The sequence below is a fragment of the Triturus cristatus genome, chromosome 7 (genome assembly GCF_964204655.1).
Source record: "Triturus cristatus chromosome 7, aTriCri1.1, whole genome shotgun sequence".
In the NCBI taxonomy this organism is placed as follows: Eukaryota; Metazoa; Chordata; class Amphibia; order Caudata; family Salamandridae; genus Triturus; species Triturus cristatus.
The window spans coordinates 391,395,326-391,407,625 of record NC_140590.1 but is presented as its reverse complement, the minus strand read 5'-3'; the positions used below and the strand labels follow the sequence as shown (position 1 = coordinate 391,407,625).

General features: G+C 45.0%; 1 protein-coding gene across 1 annotated transcript in view; it reads right to left on the bottom strand.

Annotated features, from left to right (window-relative positions):
• Window positions 1-7,950, bottom strand: part of LOC146809762 (toll-like receptor 12) — a 117,301-nt gene extending 109,351 nt beyond the window's left edge. Inside the window, exon 1 of the mRNA XM_085614381.1 lies at window positions 7,489-7,950. The gene's annotated coding sequence lies outside the window, so the exon portion shown is untranslated. The remainder of the gene's footprint in view (window positions 1-7,488) is intronic.
• Window positions 7,951-12,300: the final 4,350 nt, after the last annotated feature.

Sequence of the window (12,300 nt, the reverse complement as noted above, 5' to 3'; positions counted from 1 at the left end):
AGAGACTGCATGTGTGAGTGGCTGTATGTGTATATGAGTCAGTATGTGAGTGACTGCATGGAAGATTGAGTGGGGGGAATTAATTTGTGTAAGGATGAGTGACTGGTTGTATGAGTATATTTATGGATGTGTGAATGGGTGTGTGAGTGGTAGTATGGGTGAGTGGATATATGTGAGTAGCCCCATGGATGAATGATTGGTTGTGTGAGTACTAGTATGGGTTTGTGAATGGGTATGTAAGGGGAATGGGTATGTAAGGGGTTGTGTGGGAGTGGGTGTATAAGAGGTTTTATGGAGGTGTGAGTGGTTCTGTGGATGATGTCATCAGTGATGTCATTTGAGATGTCATCAGGAATTTCATAAGTGATGTCACTGACCATGTCATGAGTGATGTAACATGTGAGGTCATTAGCAGTGCATTGCGTGGGCATAAGTTTACTATAACTGCTGAATTTTACTGGTTTTGTACCAGTAAAATGTGAGCCTAACTATAACGTCTCAGTAACCTTTATTTTTTTCAATGAATTTCAGCAGTTTTATTTATTCTATTTCCTAACTAGAACATCCCTGTAACCTTTGTTTTTTCTCAGTGAATTTCTAAGGTTTTTTAATTTCTATTTCCTAACTGTAGCATCCCTGAAACCTTTGAGTTTCTAAGGTTTTTTAAATTGTATTCCCTAAGTTTAATAGGTAACCTTTGAGAGTGAGTGTGTAAGTGCATGAGTGTCTCAGTCAGTAGTGGCCCATAGAGGGAGTTCCGTGGGGCGGTGAGGCGGGGGAGGGACAGGGGGGACAGTAGTAAACACCAGAATATGGATGAACGGAGGTAAGTAAACAATTAAATAAATAAAAACCCCACCCTGCCAAACCTCACTGCCCCACGGAACTCCCTCCACAGGCCGCTACTGGTCTCAGTGGGTGTCCGAGTGAGTGCATGAGTGACTGAATGGGTGTTGGAGTGTCTAAGTGGGCCTGGGAGTATCTCCATAATTTTTAGAGGTGGGCGGAATTTGCGAAAGCGACTTTCGCAAATTATCGCAAAAATGTTAAAAATCTCCGCAAACACGCGGATATATCGCGAAGATGCGGAAGTTTTTTTCCCGCGCGTTCGCGGTATTTTCTGCGTGGTCGCGGCTCGCCAACTTACCCATGCGGTTGCTCGCCGGCGCAGCCATCTTGTTTTCACTCTTCTCGCGGTGCATGATCGCGAGAAGAAAGACGTGATCGCGTGACGCATGATGTTACTGCGGGCGCGAACTGTCGCGAGACAGCGCAAATGGCTACCAACAATCCAACATCTCTTGGAGAACGCGACCGGATCGGGAAAACTTGTCGGCGAATGCGGGGATTCAGGTAAGGCGATCGCGCGTGAGAATGTATTATTTTACAGCGCAAGCAAGAAACAAATTATCGCTAAGCTGCGGAATGCGGAAATTTTGACATTTTCGCGCTCTCCGCGGAACGCGAAAATGTCAAATTATCGCAATTTCCGCGAGCGGAACGGAAATTTAGCCCAGGCCTAATAATTTTCTCATTGGATGTGTGAATGGGTGTGAGTGTCTGAGTGGGTCTGTGAGTGGGCGCATAAGAATATGGGTGGGCCTGTGAGTGGGTGCATGAGGGTCTCAGTCAGTCTGTGAGTGGGTGCATCAGTCTCTGAGTGGGTCTGTAAATGGGTGCATGATTTTCTGAGTGAGTGGGTGCATGAGTCTCAGAGTGAGTATATAAGTAAGATTAAAGGTGGTTGTATAAACAAATTATTTTTTACACTTTTTAACCGATATTCAAGAATTTAACACATCGTTACGTGGGGGCAGTGCTGACAGGCGCGGCAAATTTGCGAATATCACAAGTAGAATAAAATGACATTCTTAAGGCACATTCTGCTTATAAGGGGCTCCTCAAACACCTCTATATAACTCTCATGGGTCCAAGGCACATGCATCCTGATTCCTTACATCTCTTTCACCCATTTTGTTTTAGCCCCGGGGACTGTTGTGATGTCGCAACTCCGCTTAGGTTACAGCTGGTCAATCATGGTATTCCTGTTGGAGTGTGCATTCGCGATTAATCGCAAAATCCTCGCTAATTAGCCGTGGCCACAGATTTCCACAAATCGCTTCAAAGCCTTGTCAGTAGTAATAACCGCTATATAAATACATTTACAATTACAATACAATATGTTTACTGAGCGAGCTCTTTAAACATTATGCCTCATTAAACCTTCAGTGCTGTGAAGGGAGCTGTTTCTGTGGCAGCCAGTCCTGAGATTTTACCAAGGCAGACAGGGATTTCTAAAAGGGCAGACTGAACTTAATGGAAATTGGGTTACTAGTTGACTGGGGTGTGGGCCATGGTCAAGCAGTAACCACACAAGCAAACCCCAAATGAACCTGTACTTATCCCCCTGGTAGCTTGGCACAGAGAAGTGAGGTTTAAATTAGTTGCAATGTGTAAAGTATTTGTGCAACAGTTCAAACAGTAAAACAGTAAAAACACCTCACAAAAGATCCCCCACCAGGATAGAAAAATAGAGATTAATTAAATAAATAAAGCAAGACCAAAATGACAAAAATCCAATCAGAATATACGGCGATACCAAATATTAATGTTTTTATGAAAAATAGTGCCCAAACGCTTTAAAGGCCAAATGTGGATATATGGTCGCACCGGGACAAAGTCACAAATTCAGGCCATCCGTGATGGGCCGTGGGCCAGCAACAGAGGCCAAGTTAGGCCTGTCGAACAAAAGTACCTTTATTCCAGGTTTGAAAAGAGTTTCACGGATCCACGTTGAAGGTGCAGCGGAGACGATGTGTCGTTTCAAAATGCAGCAAGGTTGTGGTACGAGGTCCTGTGTTGTTTTTGAGGATCTCGTTGACCAGAGCTTGTGAAGTGAATTCCAGCAACAAGGATGAGACACGCAGTCTGGGTGATGTATCGGTCCTGCAGAGCTGCAAGACTGCGATGCAGAGTCCGGCATTGTCGTCAAGTTTGCTGTTGAGAGATGCGATGGCCTGTGTTGGGGGTGCATTGCACATGGAGGTTTCGAAAGTGATGTGGGTTGCAGCGGCAGTGGGAGTCTTTGCAGCCGGTCCAATCCACGCAGCAGCAGAGGTGAGTTGGTCCTGCTCAGCATTGCGCTGCACAGCTGAGGAGATTCGTCTGTTCCGCAGGTTCCACAGAGGCTGGCAAAACACCTTGGACCCACTTCCATGTGTCCAGGACTGGGGTGGCACCACTTGGCAGGGAAGGCTCACAGATGCAGTGTCCTGGTGCAGATGAAAGATAGTTGGAAACCTGTTATGTCCCTATGGCTTCAGATCAGGAGGCCAGCCAATGAGCCTTTGGAGTCACTCTGGCTTCTGGGTTCAAGAGAAGCATGCCCAGTCCTTCTCACCCAGGTAAAAGGGCAGCTGGTCAGCACATAAGGGCAGCAGTTCCCACAGAATAGCAGTCCTGCACAGTGACAGTCTTTTTAGCTGCACAGCAGTCCTTCTTCCTAGCAGAGTATCAACAGGCCTGTATTGAAATGGTGGTGTTAGAGGTCCTTTTTTTATAAAGAGTTATGCCTTTGAAGTAGGGAGAAGCTTCTAGAAGCATGCCTTTGAAGTGCACAGATGACCTGCCTTCCTGGCGCTGGCTCCAGACTAACTACAGGGGGATATGCAGCCCTTTGTTTAGAAGCAGGAGACAGTCTATTCAGGTTTATGTGATGCTGGGCCAAGCTTCTCCCATGCAGTCGCTGCTAAGCTCCCATGGTGCGTGACTGTTTGGAGGAATTTACAAAGTTCACCTACTAACTACTTCCAGTCATGTGACCAGAGACAGGCTGCAGGCATTAAATGGCCAAGGAAAGAAAATGCCAGCTTTCTAAATTGGCATTTTCAGTATTGTAATTAAAAATCTGACTTCACCATAAGTTAAGAAGAGACACCAAACATGAACCAGATATATTTTCCGACTTGGAAATTACACTTATATAATGTAATAGGATACCCCAATGTTATACTATAGGAGAGATAGGCCTAGCAGTTGTGAAAAACTAATTTAAGAGTTTTTTACTACCAGGACATGCAAAACTTAAAGGTATATGTGCAACCTTTTAAACAAATTATACCCTGCCTTTGGGGCTATCCAGGGCTACCTTAGAGGGTGACTTATATGTATTAAAAAGGAAGGTTTATTCTGCCAGGTCAGAATGGCAGACACGGGCTCTGCAATGGCAGGTCTGGGACATTTTTAAAGGGCTACTTAAGTGGGTGGCACAATCAATGCTGCAACCCTACTAGCAGCAATTAATTTGGAGATTGTGTATTCCTCCCAAGCAGTGGCGAAAATGGGACTAAGGGCCTGATTATAAGTTTGGCAGACAGGGTTACTCCATCACAAATGGGACGGATATCCCATCCGCCAAAATACAATCCCATCATATCCTATGGAACTTGTAATTTGGCTGATGGGATATCCATCATGTTTGTGATGTAGTATCCCAGCGGCCAAACTTGTTATCAATCCCTAAGTGTGGGCAGGATGGACCATCCTGTATGGATGGCTGGATCGGTTGAAGATTCAGAAGAAGGAATGCCCTGCTGACCTCCTTCCATAAGGACTGCCATGCTGCTATGCTGCTCAAAAAACTGCCTTGCTGCTATGGTGTCTGAAGGAGGAGGACTATACCTGTTCTTTGAACCCAGGACGACCAGAGAGACTTCAAGGGCTAGGTGGCGGACCTGCTCTATGAGCTACAGGGACATAACAAACCCATGAGTCCTTGAACCCTGCTTCTTGCCTCTGCTGTTGTGAGTCCTAACCCTCCAAGTTGTGTCCCTGGACCCTTGGAAGTTGCGTTAATGGTCCTGCTCCTGCCTAACCATAGAAGGTGGAACGTAGAGGTTCTATCAAGAAAAACTACCTGGAGAACCGACAGAGGACTGGGACCTACCTGCCAACCAATCCACCCAAGGTGCATCACCGGTCTTCCTGACTTCGCAGTAGCTACCGCTATGTTCTTCTCCGCAGCAGTAAATCCTTTTCAGTGGAACCTCTCGACGAAGGTATCCAGTCTCATGGAACACTCTTCAGCTGCAGCCTCCATCTTTATACCACTGGAGGAATCCGACTTCCTGAAAATCATGTAAGTCCGAAGGTAAAAATCTTAACTGCTCCTCCCATGTGACAATGCCTCCTGGACACAGATGTCTGCCTTTCCCCGCTGAAGACTTGACCTTCTCCAAAAACTTTTAAAGAATTTTTCTGTGCCCAAAGGTAAGCCGAGACTGGGCCCAAGCCACCCCTTGTATATGACCCACGCTCCATCACTGTCAGTCTTAACCTTTGACTTTGACCCAGTCTTGTGCGACCAGATAGCCACAGATGGTGCTTTAATCTTTTAGGCATTAGATTTCACACACACAAAAAAACATAACTCAAGTTCTACTGGATGGATTTAATTAATTTTGGTGTTGTTTTAGTTATCAAAATGTATTCGATTTTTTTAACCCCTTGGGTGCGTGTTTTTCCCGCGCTGTGCGGGAGAAATAAACGGTGGGCGGGATTAAGACGGCTCCCGGCTGTCGTGCGCACACGCCCACCGTGATGCATGACGGCCGGGCGCCGTCATGCGCATACAAGGGGTTAATCGGTTTGTGAATTTTAGTGTATTGTATTTTCACTGTTTTACTGTTTGCATGCTGCATAAATACTTTAAACATTTGTCTCTAAGTTAAGCCTGACTGATGTTGTACCAAGCCAATAGAGGGTTAGGCACAGATTAATTTAGCGAGTTTTTTTGTGGTTCACCCTGACAAGGATTGTGGTTGTTGCCTGAGTGGGGCTTCCACCCCTCTCAACCAATAACCCAATTTCTTACATGATTTAGAACTGAAATACCAAATAAATATGCAACAGCTATAGAGTACACCATAGGAGTGATTCATTTAGTAACATCATTAATACATTACTGACTGACAGCTGGTACACTTTCATTTATAATAAAATAGAAAAACTCAGAAATATACCTTCTAAAGATCCATGTACAGAAGCCTAGCAATGTACTAGTGCGTTCCAGATGGACATCAGATTACTCTAATGCAGGCAGGGAGGTGGCAGAGAAAGGAAATCACGGTAGGGGTATGCAGGGAAGCGGGGACATCTATTTTTATAAACCACCTTACTCCATAAACTTGAGGCTTCATACATACACGGAGAAACTATGCCACACCACTCATGAACAAATGCACTCCTAACCACACCAGGGAAGAAACTTTCTACTGATTTACCAATGACAGACTGAAGGCAATCTCCTCATCTCAGGGTGCAGGTAAAAAGGGGCCTGTACCCCATAAGGCTCAGTCACCTGCCATTAAGCGTTAGTCACGTCATGGCCTGGATATTGGAACGCCACCCCTGTTAGAGGCAGTTTGGGTGGACCCGTACAAATATGTCACCCATGTTAAAAGGAGTTTGGTTGGACCCCTACACACTAGTGAAACTTAATACACTGCCGAGAACCAACAATAACATAATGCACAACGCCTGCCAGGGGGCTCGTGTGACAAGAGTCACCTTCGTAAGGTGTAGATATGTACCAGGGACTTCACAGAATGTTGAAATCAAGAGCAGGGCGGTACACGGCTGGTGTGCTACAGACTTTTAATAGTGCACTAATCAGCACAATATCTTTCATTTAACACATTTCTTTTAAATTGATTGTGATAAAGGTGAAAGCATTCAAATGAATTACTGCAGCCAATCAAAGATGCCTCGAGTCCCGGAAGGTGAGGTTACTGTCGACAGGCAGCATTAGTTCATCAGATTCCCAGTGACTAAAACTTACATTTTAATATCACAGCGGTCTGGGGGCTGGCAGCATGGCTCAACAGGGTGTGGGCAGCAAATGTGCTGGACAAAGTACAGGTTGCACCAGACTTCATAAAGTGCCCTCGTGTTTCTAATATCCACAAAAGCCCTATTCAGAAAGATCGGATCGAGCGCATTAATGTTGTTCATTTCATTTTGGTGATCGATGTTTTGCGGCATTCTCAATAGTTATTTGCAGTTAGTCTAAGTCCGCATAAAGCACAAGCAGCGACTCTATGGGGCAGATTTACATGCCCCTTGCGCCACTTTTGCGTCACTTTTAACATGGGAAAGGTGACGCAAAAGTGGCGCAAGGAGCTTGTAAATCTGCCCCTATGTGTATAAATTAGCGTACGACAAAATGGTGTTACTGTTGGAAACCAGCACCTCCCTCCTCCAAAAGAAATGAAGCAAAATAGAACGCACACAAGTGGTGCTAAATACAACTATTGCCAAGTCCGGCCGTCCGTGCATGTGGTCTCCTCATCACAAGCTCTAAAGATGATGCTTAAGATTGGAAAACATAAGAGAATAAACTCATTTCAAACTTTTGTTCCTTTCATTGTGCAGGTTAAGCTTTTTTCCCCACTTTCATTTGCTTTGATCTCATGCCGATGCTTTACCTACCTGGCGGAGTTGATTTGATGTGGAAACGTGTCTCCTCTCTCAAAGTAGGTTGTTCAATGCAGAGTGCTTCTAGAATTAAACCAGCTTTGGCAGAACCTGGGCGAGATCTCCCGCGATACCTCACGGCGCAGTGCATGACACTTCTAGCGTCCTTTGCATGTAGTCTGTTTTTGGTTCCTCTGTGGTCGATGCAGAATGGGGAAGTCGTTGCAAAGGTGCCACTGACCACGCACAGCAATAGTTATCCATTCTGTAGAGTAACCATGTAGGGAATTCCTCAGCAATTAAAAGTGAAATGAGCATATCAAGCTAAATATGTTGTGGCAAATGGATTGCTGGTTGATGGGGGTGTGACCCTTTCTAAGGCAACAGCCGCATTCCCTGTCAAAGTGAACAACAAAAAGTAAAAGAATTAACCTGTGCCAGACCCTCTGGTAGCTTTGCGCACAAGCAGTCATTCACTATCACATGCACAGGGAAGAGTCCTCTCCACATCCACCTCTTACAAGTGGTGCCTCCCGCTCACGTGCTTCTGGGTGGCTCTTGTTTACCCCACACTACCCAACCCCACCATCTTCGGCGCCCTGCACTGTCTCGCCTGTCAGATTTGCATTTTGTGTTCCACCCGCGCCTTCAGTTCTCTTTGGCTGCTATGTGTTGAGTTCAGGAGTGCACTAAGTGGTTAAAGCATTGGCAGTGCCAGGCTTGCCTCGGTGCCCTGTGATCTTGTCAGTGCGCTTGACTGACGGCCAGCAGAGGTTCAAGGTGGCAGGGGAGGCGCGCTCGAGGTGCTCTAGACTGACGGGCCGGGTTGCATGTAGAGTGTGTGTGTGTGTGTGTGAGTGAGAGAGAGAGGTGCCATTGTTTGAAGCTTGGCAGACCTTCTCAATCACGTATCGCACACAATATCACCACGAAAACTTCTCTGCAGTGCTGTAGCCCCGAAGCCCGGCTTCTGGGCTCTATTTAATAACAGGGACCCCAGTTTTCATGTTTCGCAATCTGGGGGCATGAGTGTGACCCCTTCTCTCTCCGTCTTCCGCAGGCCATTCCATTGCAACACGGCCCTTACTCACTGACAGAAAATCAATCTTTAACTGATTTAATTAAAAGTTATCAGACAGATTACTTAATATTAATCGGTCTGTAATGCTTTGGATTAACTCAGAATATCAGAAAAAGTGCAGCAGCTCCATCCTAGCAGACGATCCACCCTTTGTCACAAATATTTATCAATCATAATGTAGATGAAACTTGCAATCAAAATAAACTGATGATGAGATTTTTTTCATGCTGTCCAGGGACAGTGCTACGAAATATAAGAGGCGGGCCTTCCAAAACATAGTTCTTTTTTGTGTTTTAGGTTTTGAATATTTCAGGAACGCCGGCATTAAAAATGCATTTATATGACGAGGAAATATATAGCTGCTATAAATATGAATAAGGCGCTCTAAACCAAACAGATGTTTTATACACTGTAATCGGCACAACCCTAGGCTCACAAACACCAGCTAGTGCGTTCTTGTGCGATGGGTGTATCCGGTGGGGCCTCGCTGGAGCCACCTTTTAAAAGATATGTAATGCACCTGTGATAATAGGAAATTGAAGTCCCGTCTGCATCACAGAGACGTCCTGGTTGAACACAACGGAGAGCACAAGCGCCAAGCCCAGATCTTGCGTTACTACTCTTGGGCGAGGCGTTTCGGAGATTAATTAGTGGCAATGTGGTAATAGCGAGACACCCCCCTTCTTTAGGAGATTTGCTTGTATCTGCTGGGTTTACAGTCATGCAGCCACTCTCTGAAAAGGCACATTTAAAAGGAGGGTGTAGTAATCAGGGGCCAAGCTGGAGATATAAGTCAACATAGGTTTATTAAGGTAGCAGGTAGGCAGGTAAACAGGTAGAACAAATCCAGGTATAATGCCACAGCAGCCGCTCCGGGAGCAGCCTGCTAGCTGCTCAGCCCCATTCACCAACTGTCACTCCTCATCCAGTCCCCCAAGCATTCCACACATAGTCCACACACCAACCATTCCACTCAGAACACTCAGACAGGCTGAGCAGCCAGGGACAGGGAAACATGGGAGAGGCAATCCATACCATCAGGATACTGCATATCTCTTCTCTAACGAACAGAAGAATGATGTAACGTAAACAAAGCATAAAAGATAAAAACAGCATTTAGCTATGAATGAACACGTAATTACAGCAACAGTAAATAGGGAAAAACAACATCGCAAGGGGAATATAACTAATCAAGATGAATCTAGAGTCCAGACCCAGGGATGGTGGGAAACACGCATCACTAGAGGGAAAGGAACAGAAGACTATGGAGAAAGACGGATAAACAATAATACCCATCCCCCTCCTCTAATGAAGAAAAAATGAGAAAACGTAAATATGTAACATCTCCATGTCAGGAATAAAGTCAGTGTGGACAGAAGGGACTAGTACCCAACTTCCTGCCCCACCCTAAGTAAAGGACAACCTTGTATGTGAATTAGGACTAGAGGGACTACTACCCAAAGTCCTGCCCCCGCCGACCATTAGGGACAACCAGTAAGTTAAAAACATTTCAATTCATGCACGCAGGGACCCATCCCTGCAACTAAAACCCGTGCAGCGCAAGGCGTCTTATGCATGCAGGGACCACCCCTGCAACAAAACCCGTGCAGCGCAAGGCGTCTTATGCACGCAGGGACCTCCACCCCTGCAACTAACAAATAATGTGTGACACAAGGTGTCTACACACGCATGGAAAATGTCTCCATGCATCAACAAAATCCTGTATTTAAACCCTCATGTACATGTAAGAGTACAATAGCTCAACCATAAACCCACCCCCATGTAGGGGTCAGTGAAAATGAAATAAATGTGAAATGCAGCAAGGGGACTATAACCCAAAGCCAACCCTCATGTAAGGGACAAGTGTGGTATGCGACTAATACACATACATGTAAAATTACTTTCATGAAAAAAAACTGTAAACAATGCAAACCCCTTACACATTTTAAACGATTATAACTATAATGAAACACCTCACAAAGTGCACTAAATGTCTCAGGAATGAAATAGACGATTGCTTCAATCCATACGATAGCTGACACACAACATTGCAAGTCATTGTCAAATGTGCTTCGTTTTGATAGTATTGCTTCAAACAAAAAAAACATTCAAAAACTGGTATCCTCTAACGTCGCATCGCTTGTGTAACCATGTCGAAATTCATAGCTGTGCACTGAGTGCTTCCATGTACATGCACAAGGAATTAAAAGGGGAAAATACCTGTAATTCCTCGCTGCTCAAAAGAACCATCCAAGAAGAAATTAAAAGAAGCTGATCTCGACAAAACAACATCCCTGGTCAGCTTCAACTTCAACTAAAACTTTATTGCACCTCAAGAAACGTGGTTAGAAGTGAACAAATGAAAGCTCTTGACACCAGTGAAATAAACAGGGACTCAAAACGTGTGTGGTGCTGCCAAACGCAAAATGGCTGCACGCAGGAGACGCCGTGCCGAGTGGCTCATGGCACGCTTGCGCAGCAGAGCGTCCATCATCAGCCAAAGGCTTTGAAGAAAAAAACATAATCAGAGAAGATCCAACGAAAGAACTCCATGAAACAATGACACAGTTAAGAGTACAACATTTTCCAGCTATCGCGACAAGAATTTTAGATTCTATTAAGGACACGGAGGCGAGGATTATGCAGTCTCCATTTCTTTACTGAACTCACAGCAGCCAATAAAAATGAAACTACACAAGTAAAAAACATCACATCCCATGAGGCTTTGAACCACGCCTCCTCATAACAGCCAATGGCAACATATCAAAGTATACAAAGCAGAGAGACACTTTCTTGGCCTCCTCTTTCTTTGCGAAAACCAGTCCAGAAGTCCGAACGAACATTCCAACAGTTCGACTCTCAACGGAGAGATAAAACAGTTCCTTTAGAATTCTCAACGGAGAATATAGTCACCCAATCCTGCGATCAACCTCTTCTCGCGAGGGGAGATCCAGCTCCAATCAGAGTAATACGCCAGTTCTTGATAGATTCAATTCTCAGTCCTGAGGTCAAGATCCTGACATCCGGGGAGAACCAGCTCCAGCCTGAGAGTTGCTTCATGTCTTGTTAGAGTCATTTCCTGAAATTAAAAAACAAGTTTGAAAACAGGGAACCCACAAGCCTGATTTCATAGGGTGGGCCATAAATTGTTATGAATATCATTATGCTACAACATGATAGTTGATACAACTATCCCAACGGGTGGGATAATCCTCGCCTCCGTGTCCTTAATAGAATCTAAAATTCTTGTCGCGATAGCTGGAAAATTTTGTATTCTATGTCAGGACCGGAGACTTCTGATTATGCTGGTTCAAAGCTCGTCAATAACAACAGAAGAAACATGTGATATAGGCTTGTAATAAAACATTTTGAACATAGAATCCGTAGACCAATCAGCCGCTCTCAGGATATCCTCTAACCGAGAGCCCAACAAATACGCTTTAGAGGCCATAGCTCCTCTAGTGGAATGAGCACCATACACAGAGACATCAATGCCTGCTTCAGACATCACCCACCTAACCCACCTGGCCAAGGTGGCCGCTGATACAGGCTTATAAAGTTTTTGAATAGCAATTAACAACTGCCCCAAAGGCTCAGATCTGTGGGCAAACGTGTGTTCCTCATAAGTTTTCAGGCAATGCAAAACACATAACTTATTATTGTGAGGGAAAGCAGGATACTCTACCGAACATGACATCGTCTTCGTCCGCCTCGTGATGATGAAAGAGACGCCCTGTGGAGAAAAC